The following is a 17,625-nucleotide window of genomic DNA, read 5'->3' as shown; positions in this document are numbered from 1 at the left end:
CTGCCTCACGTTTTTGTTTACATTGAAGCTTGGGCTGCTTTTTTTTCACTTCCCTCCCTCAACAATTTGGTGGAATGTCCCTCTGAAATTTTTGCCCGATGATCTCAGCAGGCTGACTTTGTCTCGCTGATGACATATTTCATGCTGCTCAGAAAATGCAAACGTTGGTCGGATTATTCACTGTGGGAGCAGAACATCAGAGTCAGCTCAGAACTCTGAAATGTGCTTGTTTTGGAGGTTCATTTTTCTGACCCATAAATTATTCTTATACTTCTTCCCTTGTTCTCGCCCAAATTAGCCCCTCAAAACCATGGTATCCCAGTTGTTCAGGAGATCCAGTTCGCTCACATCTCCATGGTTACTGTGAATGTCACTTCCTGTTTGCCCCACTAGGGGGCACTGAAGCAACATAGTACAATAATTTTCCATTCCCCCTCCAATGACCACCTGATCAAGATAGGCAAATCCAACCTCCTGGAGAAGCTCAAGTAGAAATGTCCTTGTAAACTGGGCTTCAACTTGGTCTTTTAAATTGCGACTTTCTGGAGTGCTTTTCAACTTCATCATCATCATAGGCAATCCCTCGGAATCGAAGAAGACTTACTTCCAGTCCAAAAATGAGTCCTTAGGTGACTGAAGAGCTGAAGAGTCCAATATGAGAACCACAGTCCCTGTCACAGGTGGGACAGATAGTCATTGTGGGAAAGGGTGGGTGGGACTGGTTTGCCGCACACTCTTTCTGCTGCCTGCGCTTGATTTCTGCATGCTCTCGGCGATGAGACTCAAGGTGTTCAGCGTCCTCCCGGATGCACTTCCTCCACTTAGGGCGGTCTTTGGCCAGGGACCCCCAGGTATCAGTGGGATGATGCACTTTATCAGGGAGGCTTTGAGGGTGTCCTTGTAACGTTTCCTCTGCCCATCTTTGGCTCGTTTGCCGTGAAGGAGTTCAGAGTGGAGCGCTTGCTTTGGGACTCTCGTGTCTTGCATGTCAATAATGTGGCCTGCCCAGCGGAGCTGATCAAGTGTGGTCAGTGCTTCAATGCTGGGGATGTTGGCCTGGTCGAGGACGCTAATGTTGGTGCGTTTGTCCTCCCAGGGGACCTGCAGCATTTTGCAGAGACATCGTTGGTGGTATTTCTCCAGTGATTTGAGGTGTCTACTGTACATGGTCCATGTCTCTGAACCATAAAGGGGGGCGGGTATTACTGCAGCCCTGTAGACCATGAGCTTGGTGGCAGATTTGAGGGCCTGGACTTCGAACATTGTTTTCCTCAGGTGGCCGAAGGCTGCACTGGCGCACTGGAGGCGATGTTGAATCTCGTCATCAATGTCTGCTCATGTTGATAAGGTGCTCCCGAGGTATGGGAAATGGTCCATGTTGTCCAGGGCCGCGCCGTGGATCTTGATGACTGGGGACAGTGCTGTGCGGCAGGGATAGTTTGATGGAGGACCTTTGTCTTACGGATGTTTAGTGTAAGGCCCATGCTTTCGGACGCCTCAGTAAATACATTGACTATGACCTGGCCTGGAGACGACGAAGGTTGAACAGGTTCCCACTGGTTCTGTAGTTTAGTTCCACTCCAGCGGAGAGCTTGTTGAGTGTGAGGTGGAGCATGGCAGCGAGGAAGATTTTTAAAAGGGAGGGAGAGAGAAAGCGGGTAATTACAGACCGGTTAGCCTGACATCAGTAGTGGGGAAAATGTTGGAATCAATTATTAAGATGAAATAGCAGCACATTTGGAAAGCAGTGACAGGATCGGTCCAAGTCTGCATGGATTTATGAAGGGGAAATCATGCTTGACAAATCTTCTGGAATTTTTTGAGGATGTAACTAGTAGAGTGGACAAGGGAGAACTAGTCGATGTGGCGTATTTGAACTTTCAAAAGGCTTTTGACAAGGTCCCACACAAGAGATTGGTGTGCAAAATCAAAGCACATGGTATTGGGGGTAATATACTGATGTGGATAGACAACTGGTTGGCAGACAGAAAGCAGAGAATCGGGATAAACGGGTCCTTTTCAAAATGGCAGGCAGTGACTAGTGGAGTGCCGCAGGGCTCAGTGCTGGGACCCCAGCTCTTTACAATATACATCAATGATTTGGATGAAGGAATTGAGTGTAATATCTCCAAGTTTGCAGATGACACTAAACTGGGTGGCGGTGTTGGCTGTGAGGGGGATGCTAGGAGGCTGCAGGGTGACTTGGACAGGTTAGATGCAGTATAATGTGGATAAATGTGAGGTTATCCACTTTGGGGGCAAAAACGCGAAGACAGAAGATTATCTGAATGGCGGCAGATTCTGAAAAGAGGAGGTGCAACGAGACCTGGGTGTCATGGTTCATCAGTCATTGAAAGTTGGCATGCAGGTACAGCAGGTGATGAAGAAGGCAAATGGTATGTTGGCCTTCAAAGCTGGGGGATTTGAGTATAGGAGCAGGAAGGTCTTACTGTAGTTGTACAGGGCCTTGGTGAGGCCTCACCTGGAATATTGTGTTTTGGTCTCCTAATCTGAGGAAGGACGTTCTTGCTATTGAGAGAGTGCAGCGAAGGTTCACCAGACTGATTCCCGGGATGGCAGGACATACATATGAGGAGAGACTGGATCAACCGGGCCTTTATACATTGGAGATTAGAAGGATGAGAGGGAATCTCATAGAAACATATAACATTCTGACAGGATGGGACAGGTTAGATGTGGATAGAATGTTCCCGATGTTGGGGAAGTCCAGAACCAGGGGACACAGTCTTAGGACTGAGATGAGGAGAAACTTCTTCACTCAGAGATGTTAACCTGTGGAATTCCCTGCCGCAGAGAGTTGTTGATGCCAGTTCATTGGATATATTCAAGAGGGAGTTAGATATGGCCCATGCGGCTAAGGGGATCAAGGGGTATGGAGAGAAAGCAGGAAAGGGGTACTGAGGTGAATGATCAGCCATGATCTTATTGAATGGCAGTGCAGGCTCGAAGGGCCGAATGGCCTACTCCTGCACCTATTTTCTATGTTTCTATGTTAAGAGGGTTGACGCGATGCCGCAGCCCTGTTTGACCCGGTCCGGACGTGGATTGGGTCTGTAATGGGTCCGTTGGTAAGGACCATGGCCTGTATGTTGTCGTGGAGCAGGCGGAGGATGGTGACGAACTTTTGGGGGCATCCAAAATGTAGGAGGACGCTCCATAGACCCTCGCGGTTGACCGTGTCAAAGGCCTTTGTAAGGTCGAAGAAGGCCAAGTATAAGGGCTGGTGCTGTTCCCTGCATTCCGGACCAGGGTCAAACAGGACTGCGTCATCGCCCCAACCCTCTGTTCAATCTTTCTTGCTGCCATGCTCCACCTCACAGTCAACAAGCTCCCCGGTGGAGTGGAACTAAATTACAGAACTAATGGGAATCTGTTCAACCTTCGCCGTCTCCAGGCCAGATCCATGACCACCCCAACCTCTGTCGTCGAGCTCCAGTACACAGACGACGCCAGCATCTGCGCACATACAGAGGCCGCATTCCAGGACATAGTCGATGTATTTACTGAGGCGTACACAAGCATGGGCCTTATGCTAAACATCCGTAAGACAAAGGTCCTCCACCAGCCTGTCCTCGCCGCACAGCACTGCTCCCCCAGTCATCAAGATCCACGGCGCGGCCCTGGACACCGTGGACCACTTCCCATATCTCGAGAGCCTCCTATCAACAAGAGCAGGCATCGACGACGAGATCCAACACCACCTCCAGTGTGCCAGTGCAGCCTTCGGTCGCTTGAGGAAAAGAGTGTTTGAAGACCAGGCCCTCCGAACTGCCACCAAGCTCATGGTCTACAGGGCTGTAGTAATACCTGCCCTCCTGTATGGCTCAGAGACATGGACCATGTACAGTAGACACCTCAAGTTGCTGGAGAAATATCTCCAAAGATGTCTCCCACAAGATCCTACAAATCCCCTGGGAGGACAGGTGCACCAACATTAGCGTCCTCACTCAGGCTAACATCCCCATTTATTGAAGCACTGACAACACTCTACCAGCTCCGCTGGGCAGGCCAAATAGTCCGCATGCCAGACACGAGACTCCCAAAGCAAGTGCTCTACTCGGAGCTCCTTCATGGCAAACGAGCCAAAGGTGGGTAGCGGAAATGCTACAAGGACACCCTCAAAGCCTCCCTGATAAAGTACATCCCTACTGACACCTGGGAGTCCCTGGCTCAAGACCACCCTAAGTGGAGGAAGTGCATCCGAGAGGCCGCTGAGCATCTCGAGTCTCAACGCCGAGAGCATGCAGAAATCAAGCGCAGACAGCGGAAAGAGCGTGCGGCGAACCAGTCCCACCCTCTCCTGCCCTCAACGACTATCTATCCTACCTGTGACAGAGTCTGTGGTTCTCATATTGTACTGTCAGCCACCAAAGAATTCACTTCAGGAGTGGAAGCAAGTCTTCCTCGATTCCGAGGGACTGCCTATGATGAGGGTGGGTAACATGCTGCGGGATGGAGTCGAGGACACTCGAGTCAAAGGCAGAGACTCAATTGAGGAGATCTTCAAAGTGCTCCTTCCAGCTGGCCCTGACTGCCTCAGTGTCCTTGATCAGTGTTCCCCCGTTCTTGGCCAGCAGTGAGGTGGGGCCTTGGGTGTTTGGGCCATAGGTGGCCTCCCTGCTTTTCAACTTATCAACTTGAAGGATGTCAGAAAAGGGGAATGCAACAAGTTTTGCATTTTCTCCATGTAGTTTCAAATGCTTCCAGATCAGACACAGCATAGCTAAAGGCAGGGTAAAGTTCCCCCATACTCTAACCTGATGATATGCCCTACAAACCCCCTCACTCACTGATATGAATTTTTTTCTCTTCCCGCACTAGCTATCCTTATTGCCTTTCTGAGCAACATTGCCAACTCAATGCCACATTGTGCTGGGTGACGCCAATTTATTTATTGGGCCCATGTTCTCCAGATGCTGAGCTTATTCAGTCTAAATTCAGAACCAACAGACAGAGAAGACTGTCATTCCATCAGTCCAGACTGGATATGAAATCGGGGCTGGAAATTTCCCAACCTTGCACTGGGTTTTTCGGCTCTACTTCACTGTTTTTGGCAGAAAGTGATGCGGCGGGAAATTCCCTGAAGTCTTGCGCCGGTGTTTATTAAATGCAGCTGGGGAGCGGACCGCTGGCGCGCAAGACTGGAAAAAGCACTTTCACCTGATATTTGGCTCGCAACGCACCCTTGATAGGACAAAAAAAACGCTGAGGAAAAACCTGCGTTGCAGCCCTTGGAACAGCGGTAGGTATGAAGACCTGCAAAAAAGGTAAGTTAAAGTTTTTATTTTTTAATTCTTTTGCAGCGATTCGATAGAAAAGGGTCTTGTGAATGTTTTGTGATTTTGTTTTTGTTTTTTGGAATTTTTGGGGGATGTTTTCCCCCCTTCCTAGGCCCAATTCGCAGCGGTATCGGCCTCGGAGAAAAGTTGTAGGAAATTTGCGGTTTGCGCCACAAATCCTCGTTCAACGATGATTTTTAGCGTTGGGCGCATTTTTTACCGAATGGTAGGCCTCGGAATCATAACGGAGTCATAGCGGTATTTTTGGCGGAAAAATACCGCTATGACCAAAAATTGAATTTCTGGCCCCAAGTCTCTGAGGTGAATGGGCAGTGTGATAAACAAATTGGAATGCAAGCTTAACCCAACTTTTGAAAATCCAAGGCACTATACGTCCAGCTAGGCTATTTTCATCCATTATAAAACATGTATGGACTTTGAGAATGCTTTATGTATATCTAAAATAAACAAATAAAATCACAATATCCAGGGATAAATATTGTGTACTTGAGAGCAAAGATTAAAAAAAGATAATTTGCAGTCAGACTTTGAGACCTTACAGATAACAACAACAACTTGTACTTATATAGCACCTTTAACGTGAAACGGCCCAAGGCGCTTCACACAATTTGACACCGAGCCGCATAAGTAGAAATTAGTAGAGCTGACCAAAGGCTTGGTCAAAGAGGTAGGTTTTAAGGAGCACCTTGAAGGAGGAAAGAGAGGTAGAGAGGTAGAGAGGGGGAGAGATTTAGGCAGGGAGTTCCAGAGCTTGGGGCCTAGGCAACGGAAAGCACGGCCACCGATGGTTGAGCGATAGTAATCAGGGATGCTCAAGAGGGCAGAATTAGAGGACTGGTGGAGACTATAGAGATAGGGAGGGATTTGAAAATAGGATGAGAATTTTGAAATTGAGCCGTTGCTTAACCGGAATCCAATGTAAGTCAGCAAGCACAGGGGTGATGGGTGTGCAGGACTTAGTGCGAGTTAGGACACGGGCAGCTGAGTTTTGGAGTTTATGTAGGATAGAATGTGGGAGGCCGGCCAAGAGTCGTGTAGTCACCTGGGAAAGGCACAAAACCAGAGGAAAAAAATACACAAGTTTCGAATGGATCAAAAAAGATGGAAAAAGAAGTCACAAAAGTACTAAATAATATAAAAATATGAGCATAAAGTATGCTTTGAATGTATGCAGAACATAGAAATAGTTTACTGCTGACTTCTAGTGGCCAGAGTATGATAAAACATCAAGTGCTGTCATCATCATAGGCAGTCCCTCAAAATCGAGGAAGACTTGCTTCAACTCTAAAATGAGTTCTCAGGTGGATGTACAGTGCAATGCAGGAATTACAGTCTCTGTAACAGGTGGGGCAGACCGTGGTTGAAAGAAAGGGTGGGTGGGGAGCCTGGGTTGCCGCACACTCCTTCCACTGTCTGCGCTTGGTTTCTGCATGTTCTCGGTGACGAGCCTCGAGGTGCTCAGCGCCCTCCTGGATGCTCTTCCTCCACTTTGGGTGGTCTTGGGCCAGGGATTCCCAGATGCCGGTGGGAATGTTGCACTTTATCAAGGAGGCTTTGAGGGTGTCCTTGAAGCATTTCCTCTGCCCACCTGGGGCTTGCTTGCCGTGTAGGAGTTCCGAGTAGAGCACTTGCTAAGGGAGTCTCGTGTCAGGCATGCAGACGATGTGGCCTGCCCAATGGAGCTGGTCGAGTGTGGTCAGTGCTTCGATGCTGGGGATATTGGCTGAGCGAGAACACTGACGTCGGTGTGCCTATTCTCCCAGTGGATTTGCAGGATCTTGCGGAGGCAGCGCTGGTGGTATTTTTCCAGCGCTTTGAGGTGTCTGCTGTATATAGTCCACGTCTCTGAGCCATACTGCCCTGTAGACCATAAGCTTGGTGCCAGTTTTGAGGTCCTGGTCTTCAAACACTCTCTTCCTCAGGCGACCGAAGGCTGCACTGGCACACTGTACTACAGCTATAACAGTTTGCATTTATATAGCACCTTTAATGTAGTAAAATGTCCCAAGGCACTTCACAGGTGCATAATCAAACAGAATTTGACACCAAGTAGAAGAAGGAGACATTAGGACAGGTGACCAAAAGCATGGTCAGAGGTAGGTTTTAAGGAGGATCTTAAAGGAGGTGAGAGGGAGGTAGCTCCAGTGCTTAGGACCTAGACAGCTGGAGGCACATCTCCCAATGGTGAGGTGAAGGAAGTGGGGGATGGACAAGAGGCTAGAGTTGGAGGAACACAGAGTTTTTGGAAAGTTGTCGGGCTGAAGGAGATTGCAGAGGTAGGGAGGGGCGAGGCGATGGAGGGACTGCAACACACCTATGATTAGTAATGCATTTAGCAGGAAGCTAGATAAGTACATGAGGGAGAAAACAATAGAAGGATATGTTAATAGGATGAGATGAAGTAAATAAAGTGGGAGGAGGCTCCAGCAGAGACTGGTTTGGCTGAATGGCCTATTTCTGTGTTGTAAATTCTATGTAATGAACACAATAACTATTTTTAATTGCTACATTTCATACTTACTGCTGTACACTGCCCATGAATCGGTTGCTTCTTTTGAATTGTATGGCATTTGTAAACCTTTTAAACTCCCATAATGATAATTTTGACCCAATCCATATTAAGTAGCAGAAAAAAATTCCCACTCAGCATACAGATTCTTGCAATTTCACTTCATTTTTCAAGGTACTGATCCAAAGGACTTCTTGTTCTGAAAATTCTGATGCAATCTTTTGTGCAATTTAACTGAATTATTGCCTATAGGGAATGCAACTTTTAGATGCATTTGATAATTGGCAGTTCAGTGGGTGGGCATGGATTTGTGCTGGCTGTTCCCCATGTAATAAAGTTCCTGATCTTATCCATGCCATTGAAAGGCACTGAGCACAGACCCAGTATTTCCCCATAGGGAGGGACTGAAAGTTGGAGGGTTATTTGCAGCATACAACTCTTGCACTCCTCCTAGCAGCTAGATATGGAGTAGAGATCTGAAAGTGACATGGGAACTTATTTTCTTAAGTCAGTGTTGTTCACTCACTGACTAGCCACAGGTGTGGATACGACGTTACTTTTTTTAGCCGCGTGCACTAATTTTTAATAGAAAATGCCTTACACTCACACAATACAGGTAAATGTACTGTACATATGTATATTTACTTAACAAACTCTATCACCATTCAGTAACCAAGGAAGTAAAACACTCACAACAATCAAATAACACGCACACACTCTGCTTCTCGTCTTATCATTTTACCGACAAACGCACAAAAAGGTTAAAGTTCACATGCATATGGTGTGCGTCTACGAGTAATTGAGATCACATGCCAATGATGGTATCTATTACTCATTGTTTATTTACTGATCAGAAAAGCCACATGTGGATTCACAATTAGCTATATGTGGCTAGTGGCTGATGTATTTGACAACACTGCTTCAGGTAGACGTTCTCTTGATGCAGAGAGAGGAGAGAGAAAGGAGAGAAAACCCCCCAGAAAATAACACAAAATAATAGTGTTTTTGTGAAATGAGAAGATTGAACAGTATTAATGTACTGGATGATGCAGTGATCAGAATGATGTTCTTTCACCTATGGGACCTGGGTCTTAAAAGTAGCTCAGATGATGGGATGAAAGTTTATTTTCTCTGATCAGTGTAAGGGTTCTAAATGCAATGAGCTTGAGCAGTCTCAATACAGTTATTGTTGGTTGTAGCTCAAATAGTTCAAGACTGTCCATAAGTTGCCACTGACTTGGCAATCTCACTCATAAGGTCAACCTCAGCATAGCATTAGGATAGGTTTTAGAACAGCATTGTGTGCCAGGGGTAGGTGTGGGGGTACCAAGCACTTGCTGTCACTATATATGTGAACAGTAAAACCACTTTTTGATATGTAGTCCAGTATTTTGAAGTAAGTGTGCTCTTTGTATTTTGTATTTGAGGGGATGCTTGGAAGTCAGTTTTGAACAGGAGAGAAAGGCCTAGAAATGTGTTGACACCATACCCATTTTACAAGAGGCGGCATACGCGCACGCATTCCGTGCCGGAAGTGCATTGTCCACCATATTGGTAAAGATTACAATATAGGCGACCAGGATCCATGCCTGAAGCAGGAGTTATTTTTAAATAGGAAGCCAAACCCCTGATTGAAGCTTTCTTCCTAAAACTGGGCTGCCCTGAACAGTTGGTGTTGGCCTGCCGTGTTCAGGATAACTATGTTTACACGCAGAATAACCAGCAGTTCTTAAAGAGACCGCTGGAGGCCACCACCTTTGATGCAAAAGGGTAGGTGGCTGCCCAGAGCCCTATGGTCAGGAGGACGCCGTGGTAGAGGGTGTTAAGTGAAAAATTTTGAAAAGAGTTCAGGCAGAAATGTATCTGCAAGCTAGAAAATTTGGGGGTAAAGGTTAAGAATACATGTTCATCTTGGATAATGTGATTTTATATATCAAATGAAAGGGCTGGTTAAGAGGAGTGCAAATATGAAAAACATTGAAGCGGAAATGCTCCATTTAGGAGATACAGCACTTTGAAGTTTAATTTTGTTTGCCCAAATCACGTGATATGACATTGTGAGACAAATTTCTTGTTCACTGCTTTTTTGTTATTTTGTGAAACCTGGAAGGAAACAAAATGTCGTAAGTATCTAACAAGATGATGTCAGGGGCGCAGATCAGGAAACAAAAAACTCAGTTAATGACTGCAATGTAGAAAGCTACAGACCTGATGGAAAAATAGTAAATTCAAAGGAGGGGCACCAAAGTACAAATTCGCCCAGGGTGCCATTTTCCTTATGGAATAGCCTCATCATGTAGGCCTCTGTTATTTCCCCTTCCTCCTGCTGCTGTTCTGACTTCATTATAAGGGTGTTTGTGGGGATTCCCATTTGAGTATAAGAGTAAAGATGTCTTACTGCAATTATATAAGGCCCTGGTAAGACTGCATCTGAAGTATTATGTACAGTTTTGGTCTTCTTACCTAATGGCCTACTCCTGCTCCTAATTCTTATCTTCTTATGTGAACCCATGCTAAGGGTTCCATGACAGAAGGGTGGGAAGACTGCCTAAAACTGCTGAAAGACAGCTTGCAGAATCCTTTCTTAGTTGCACAGCTAAGAAAACCTTTCTCGAACCAGTACAGTCAAGGTTTTCAGACAAAAGTTGGCAGCCATCCAAAGCCCGAAAGATCAACCACTTTCTGGTTTGACAAGACATGCAAGTAACTTACCTTTCATTTCTACAGGCTTAACTGAAACCAGGTGCAATTCTAGTGTAAATAGTGGTATATCTGGAACAGTGGCTTTTGCCCTCATTGTCCTGTCATTTGCATAAATACACCACGTTGGGGCAGGTGCATCTTCTACATGCAAGCAATTATACCAGAATTTGACGTGTAATTTAGAAAGGGTGTAACTCTAGTGGACCTTTGCCCCAAATTCCGCTCCCTACCCCCTCCAAAAAAATTCAGAATTTCGGACAGTGTTATTTTCCAGGAACCAATTAAAAATATTTACTTCATGTCTCTGAGACATCCTTTCCAAATTCTTTCATTGGAAATGTGCACCCCTGCCTCACTTTCACATCCCAGTATCCAATCCCCTTGGATTAGTGTAACCTCTGACTCACCATGAGTAAAGCCACAGGAGATCTGTTATATATATTAATAAAAAGTTTTGAGCCTAGCATTTCTGTTACGCGCCAGGGTGTCAAAACCAGGTGTCACACTTCATTACGGATGCTAAAAAATATTTAAAAAAGAAAAGGAAGCCAGTCATTGGCCAGGAGCCTTAAATTTATGGGAAATGACAACAGCTCTGTAATTGATGTCAGCAGTTTATAGGATTTGCTTATACACAGGCCAGGTTAGCAGCCAAACATCACAATTGTGTTCAAGATCCGAGTGTTCTTATGAGTGATTGCCAGGAAATTTATTAATGTGTCTCTTTTCCAGCTTAAAAGGCTTTCTTAATTTTAAGTCAATTATCAACCTAATGCCATGCTCGAAGCCCTATTCAAACACCTCATCTTAGTCATACATAAATCTCTAATTTTTGAAGATTCTTTAAATGCAACATAATAAAAATAATGGCATTACACAGTTGTTCTGAAATTCAACAGAGCTTCTCCCAGTCTCTTGCCAGAATCCTCAACATGAGCTCTTTCCACTGGAAATTCGGTGAGACCCCCACGGAATTTCAGGACCAGTACCTTCAGGAGGAATGCAGTTATATAAAAATTACTCATAATTAAAAAGGCATAAAAAGCTCTCCTGATGGTTTCAAGGCAAAGGCACTATTTCTGAGCCTGATTTCACTCCTGAATCAAAAAAGGAAATGCCGGAGAACACTCAGTGGGTCAGGCAGCATCTGTGGAGAGAGAATCAGAGTCAGCGTTGATGATCTTTTATCAGAACTGGAAGATGTTAGAGATTAAGGGGCCGAAATTCCCCTGTTTTCACCCAGGGGTTGAGAGGGAGCCCTACCGGCTCCTGTGAAATTGCACAGGAGTTAGCGGAGGCGCGAATGCAGTGGCGTCACGCCCGCCGGTAGCGCCCCGGGCCTCTGTGACGGGAATGATGACATCATCGCCGTGCTCGGCGACCCCTTTGACCCCTTTCCGCACCGTGGTGGAAATAGGTCAGCTCCCTGTGAGGCTATCATGGGGGATGCCCGCACCAGCCTCGCAGGTCATGAACTGGGCCGCAGGGCGAAAGTTAAAGGGGAGGTGTGCCGCGTGTTTTTTTTGTTACCCACCTTACCTGTTGGGCCGTTGTGCAGCGATGTCACGAGGTCTGGGCTGCGATCGTGCAGCCCAGCACTCCGTTGGTACCCCGCATCCCTGGTGGCTAAGTGGAGGTCATCAAACGGCCGTCAGAGCTCGCAGCGTCCCTCCCCTTTAACGGAAGGGGAGGGGTATTGAAACGTATAAGCACTATGCGGAGAGGCTGTGTAGCGCTCCGCGATGCGCCCGCGTAGCGTCCCTGATCCTGCCTCGGAAGGAAGTGGAACACATGACATTGCGCACCACTTCCTGTGAGGGGTGGTAACCTGAAATTTGCTTCCAGGACAGAAAAGTCTGGCCCCGCAGAGGTTACCTCCCCCAACTGGGGCTATAGCCAAATTCGCTCCCTAATAGTTTTAAGCAAATGCAGAGCCAGGAAAGGGGGTCGGGGTGGGAGGGGACAGGGTAGAAGGGAAGGTTCTGTGATAAGGCTAAGGGCAGCAGTGATTAAATGGCAAAAGGGATGATGGAGCAAGGCAAAAGTATAGAAACAAAAGATAGATCCAGAGGAGGTGTAAATGGTTACAGCAGAATAGCAGGGGGTGGGGTGAAGCATGGATAATAGGCCACTCCTGAATGGCCTGGCTCTAATTGTAAGATTATGCACCCCAGTTCTGGATTTCCCCATCAGCAGAAATAGTTTCTCTGTATCAACCCTATCAAATCATTTTATCATCTTAAACACCTCAATTAGATTACCCCTCAAACTTCTAACCTCAAAGAAATACAAACCAAGTTTATGCAACCTGTTCTCATAATTTAACCCGTTAAGCCCTGGTATCATTCTGGCGAATCTGTGCTGTACCTTCTCCAAGGCCAATATATTGTTCCTGAGGTGCGGTGCCCAGAACTGAATGCAGTACTTCAGATAAGGTGTGATCAAGGCTCTGTACAACTGAAGCATCCCTTCTTCTCCTTTGTATTCCAACCCTCTTGAGGTAAAGACCATTAGCCTCTTGATTACATGTGTACCTGTACACCAGTTGTTAGTGATTTGTGTACATGGACACCTAAATCCCATTGTTCCTCCACAGTTCCTAGTCTCTCACCATTAAGAAAATGTTCAGTTTTCTCTTTCTCGGATCAAAAGTGGATTACCTCACACTTCCCCCATTGAACTCCACCTGCCATAGTTTTTCCCACTCACTTAATCTGTCTGTGTCCCTTTGCAACTTCTGTCTGTGTCCCTTTGTAACTTCCTGCTCCCATCAACACAACTTACTATGCCTCATAACTTGGCATCATCTATACACTTGGATATATAATTTTCTGTTGCTTCATCTAAGTCGTTGATATATATGTTGAAAAGCTGAGGCCCCAGTTCAGATCCCTATGGAGCCCAACTGGCTACATTCCACCAAACCGAGCATGTTCCCTTTATTCCTACTCTATCTCTTACATCCCAACCAATTCATGTTACAAAGTTACCTCCAATTCCATTTGCTTTCAGTTTTGTTAATAATCTCTTGTGCGGAACCTTATCAAATGTCTTCTAGAAGTCCATATAGACAACATCCATAGACATTCTGTTATCCACCATGTTAGCGACCTCCTCAAAAAATTCAACTAGATTAGTCAGACATTAGCCTGCCCTTTACAAATCCGTGCTGACTCATTCATCAGCTCATACCCGTTCAAGTGCCAGTCATTCTGGAGTAATATTTGCAAATTTTCCAATCCAAAGGCACAGTTCCTGAATCTGGAGAGCTATGGAAAATTATGACAAACATATCTTCAATTTCCTCACCCATTTATTTTATTACTCTGGAGTGGAAACCATCAAGGACTGGAGATTTGTCTACCTTAAGTCCCATTTTTTTCCATTACCATTTAAAAATGTATAGTAAATCCACTAAGTTCCCTTGTTCTTCTGGTATTTTGTCCTCTTCCTCCATTGTGAAACAAAGTACTTATTTAACATGTTTGCCATTTCCTTATTGTCCATTACAGTCGTGCCTGCACCTGTCTTTAATGGGCCCATATTCCCCATTATTTTTTTCAATATATTTATAAAAAAATCTATTGCTGTTGGCTTTGATATCCCTTACAAGTTTTTTTTATATTCCCTGTTTGCAATTATTTTATAACTCCTCCAGTCTGTTGGAACGCACAGGAGATTAATTAGCGTGTTAAAAATCTTGATTCGTGTGCACTTCCTTTACACTTTGCCCTCACGCTTGCTCAATACCCATATGTTATAAAACAGCACACTCTCCGCCTCACTGTGAGTAGCCCTGGTCGTAGATAGACTCCAGATATTTTTTTTACATGTGTAAGAAAATATTCAATAAGAATGCAGGAAATGCATCTTTAGCTGTCTCGTTTGCATATTAGCTGGACGTGTCTCCCCTTCAGAAAACGAGACCTATTTGTGGGTATGTACGCTGGCGTTCTCCCATTGCATGAGTAGCCAGGCGCTGGTGACGAGGCTGCGCCCGCCTCTTCTCCTTCCACCCAGATGGCACTTGCACGCAAACTAGGAAGTTCCTTTGGAGAGAAGCGCCATGATGACAGGGTGCGGCACTGTTGCCAGGTGGGTGGGCTGGTCGTGTTCGTTCTGTAATAGATCGATCAGTTACACACTGCAAGTGCTCAGCAAGTAAAGACTTGGCTGACAGTCGCGGAATAGAAAACGAGTTTGATCGAGTACCGTTAGAGTGCCTGTATATGTGAAAATGTAAACCATGAACCGTAGTAAAATGGATCGAACTCCTTGTAGGTCGCATGGTCCATTTAGTTGGATGTTAATGGGGAGCAGTTGAACTCAGCGGTTTGGATTTAGGGATTAGTCAAGATAGGGCGTAACTGTTATTAGAAAATGTTGTTGGGCCAACCGCATTTGTTGGGAGACAAACGTGCATTTTCCAGTTAAAGGAACATTGTCTTTTAAAGCATTTGCCTATCCTTCATTCACATGACACTGATAACTGAAACACGCATTGCTGTGCTATTTACTTTGCAAGTGATTGAACAATTCAACATTTTTAAGCACAAAAAATGGACTGAATTATCAGTAGATAGTATTTCCTAACGTCTAAAGTGGAAATAACGCTGCTCTCACGCTAACTAAAGAAATAAAGGACAGTATCCAATTAAAAACAAGGGCATACAAAGTGGCCAAAACTAGTGATAGGACAGAAGATCGGGAAGCTTTTAAAAGCCAGCAAAGAATGACTAAAAAAATGATTAAGAAAGGGAAGATAGACTATGAAAGTAAACTAGCATGAAATATAAAAACAGATAGCAAGAGTTTCTATAGGTATGTAAAAAGGAAAAGGGTGGCTAAAGTAAATGTTGGTCCCTTAGAGGACGAGACCAGGGAATTAGTAATGGGGAACATGGAGATAGCAGAAACTCTGAACAAATATTTTGTATCAGTCTTTACGGTAGAGAACACAAACAATATCCCAAGAATGGATAGTCATGGGGCAATAGTGGGAGAGGAACTTAACACAATCACAATCACTAAGGAGGATGGCCCAGTCATCATCATAGGCAGTCCCTCGGAATCGAGGAAGACTTGCTTCCACTCTAAAAGTGAGTTCTCAGGTGGCTAAACAGTCCAACACGAGAGCAACAGAGCCTGTCACAGGTGGGACAGATATTCGTCGGGGGAAGGGGGGTGGTGGCACTGATTTACCACACGCTCCTTCCGCTGCCTGCGCCTGATCTCTTCACGCTCGCAGCATTGAGATTCGAAGAGCTCAACGCCCTCCCGGATGCACTTTCTCCACCTAGGGCGGTGTTCGGCCAGGGTCTCCCAGGCGTCAGTGGGGATGTCGCACTTCACCAGGGAGGCTTTAAGGATGTCCTTGTAACACTTCCGCTGCCCACCTTTGGCTCGTTTGCTATGAAGGAGCTCCGCATAGAGCAGTTGCTTAGGGAGTCTCATGTCTGGTATGCGAACTAAGTGGCCTGCCCAGCGAAGCTGATCGAGTGTGGTTAGTGCTTCAATGCTGGCGATGTTTGCCTGGGTGAGGACACTGATGTCGGTGCGTCTGTCCTCCCAGGGGATTTTCAGGATCTTGCTGAGACATCGTTAAGTAACTAAACTTGGATTAGTTACTTAACCAAAGATGGATAAATCCCCTACACCTGATGGCTTGCATCCTAGGGTCTTGAGAGAAGCAGCGGCCAGGATAGTGGATGCATTGGTTGTAATTTACCAAAATTCCCTGGATTCTGGGGAGGTCCCAGCAGATTGGAAAACTGAAAATGTAACGCCCCTATTTAAAAAAGGAGGTAGACAAAAAGCAGGAAACTATAAACCAGTTAGCCTAACATCTGTGGTTGGGAAAATGTTGGAGTCCATTATTAAAGAAGCAGTAGCAGGACATTTGGAAAAGCATAATTCGGTCAGGCAGAGTCAGCATGGATTTATGAAAGGGAAATCATGTTTGACAAATTTGCTGGAATTCTTTAAGGATGTAACAAACAGGATGGATAAAGGGGAACCAGTGGATGTGGTGTCAAATGCCTTCTGGAAGTTAAAATACAAGGTGCCACACAAAAGGTTACTGCACAAGATAAATGTTCACGGGGTTGGGGGTAATATATTAGCATGGATAGAGGATTGGCTAACTAACAGAAAACAGAGAGTCGGGATAAATGGTTCATTCTTGGGTTGGCAATCAGTAACTAGTGGGGTGCTGCAGGGATCAGTGCTGGGACCCCAACTACTTACAATCTATATTAACGACTTGGAAGAAGGGACCGAGTGTAACGTAACCAAGTTTGCTGACGATACAAAGATGAGAGGAAAAGCAATGTGTGAGGAGAACACAAACAATCTGCAAAAGGACATAGACAGACTAAGTGAGTGAGCAAAAATTTGGCAGATGGAGTATAATGTTGTAAAGTGTGAGGTCATGCACTTTGGCAGAAAAAAAATCAAAGAGCAAGTTATTATTTAAATGGAGAAATATTGCAAAGTGCTGCAGTACAGTGGGACCTGGGGGTACGTGTGCATGCAGCACAAAAGGTTAGTATGCAGGTACAGGAAGGCCAATGGAACCTTGGCCTTTATTGTAAAGGGAATGGAGTATAAAAGCAAGGAAGTCTTGCTACAGTTATACAGGGTGAGGCCACACATGGAATACTGCATACAGTTTTGGTTTCCATATTTACGAAAGGATATACTTGCTTTGGAGGCAGTTCAGAGAAGGTTCACTAAGTTGATTCCAGAGATGAGGGGGTTGACTTATGAGGAAAGATCGAGTCGGTTGGGCCTCTACTCATTGGAATTCAGAAGAATGAGAAGAAGAATCGAAACGTATAAGATTATGAGGGGGCTTGACGAGGTGGCTGCAGAGAGGATGTTTCCACTGATGGGGGAGACTAGAACTAGAGGGTATAATAAAATAAGGGGCCGCCCATTTAAAACTGAGATGAGGAGGAATTTCTTCTGAGGGTTGTAAATCTCTGGAATTCACTGCCTCACAGAGCTGTGGAAGCTGGGACATTGAATAAATTTAAGACAGATAGACAGCTTCTTAACCGATAAGGGATTAAGGATTTATGGGGAGCGGGC

At 45.4% G+C, this 17,625-nt stretch overlaps 1 protein-coding gene across 10 annotated transcripts in view; it reads left to right on the top strand.

Annotated features, from left to right (window-relative positions):
- trim13 (tripartite motif containing 13) overlaps positions 1 to 17,625 on the top strand; it is a 73,832-nt gene that overhangs the window by 3,662 nt on the left and 52,545 nt on the right. The window contains exon 1 of one of the 10 annotated variants that reach the window (XM_070894020.1): positions 14,564 to 14,628. The exons of 8 other annotated variants lie outside the window; for them this stretch is intronic. The gene's annotated coding sequence lies outside the window, so the exon portion shown is untranslated. Of the gene's footprint in view, positions 1 to 14,563; positions 14,629 to 17,625 lie in introns of those variants that run through there. One more of the 10 variants, XM_070894019.1, reaches the window with a different exon arrangement.

The sequence above is a fragment of the Pristiophorus japonicus genome, chromosome 11 (assembly GCF_044704955.1).
Source record: "Pristiophorus japonicus isolate sPriJap1 chromosome 11, sPriJap1.hap1, whole genome shotgun sequence".
In the NCBI taxonomy this organism is placed as follows: Eukaryota; Metazoa; Chordata; class Chondrichthyes; family Pristiophoridae; genus Pristiophorus; species Pristiophorus japonicus.
Note: the sequence above shows the minus strand (reverse complement) of the source record. Positions and strands in the feature narration are given on the sequence as shown.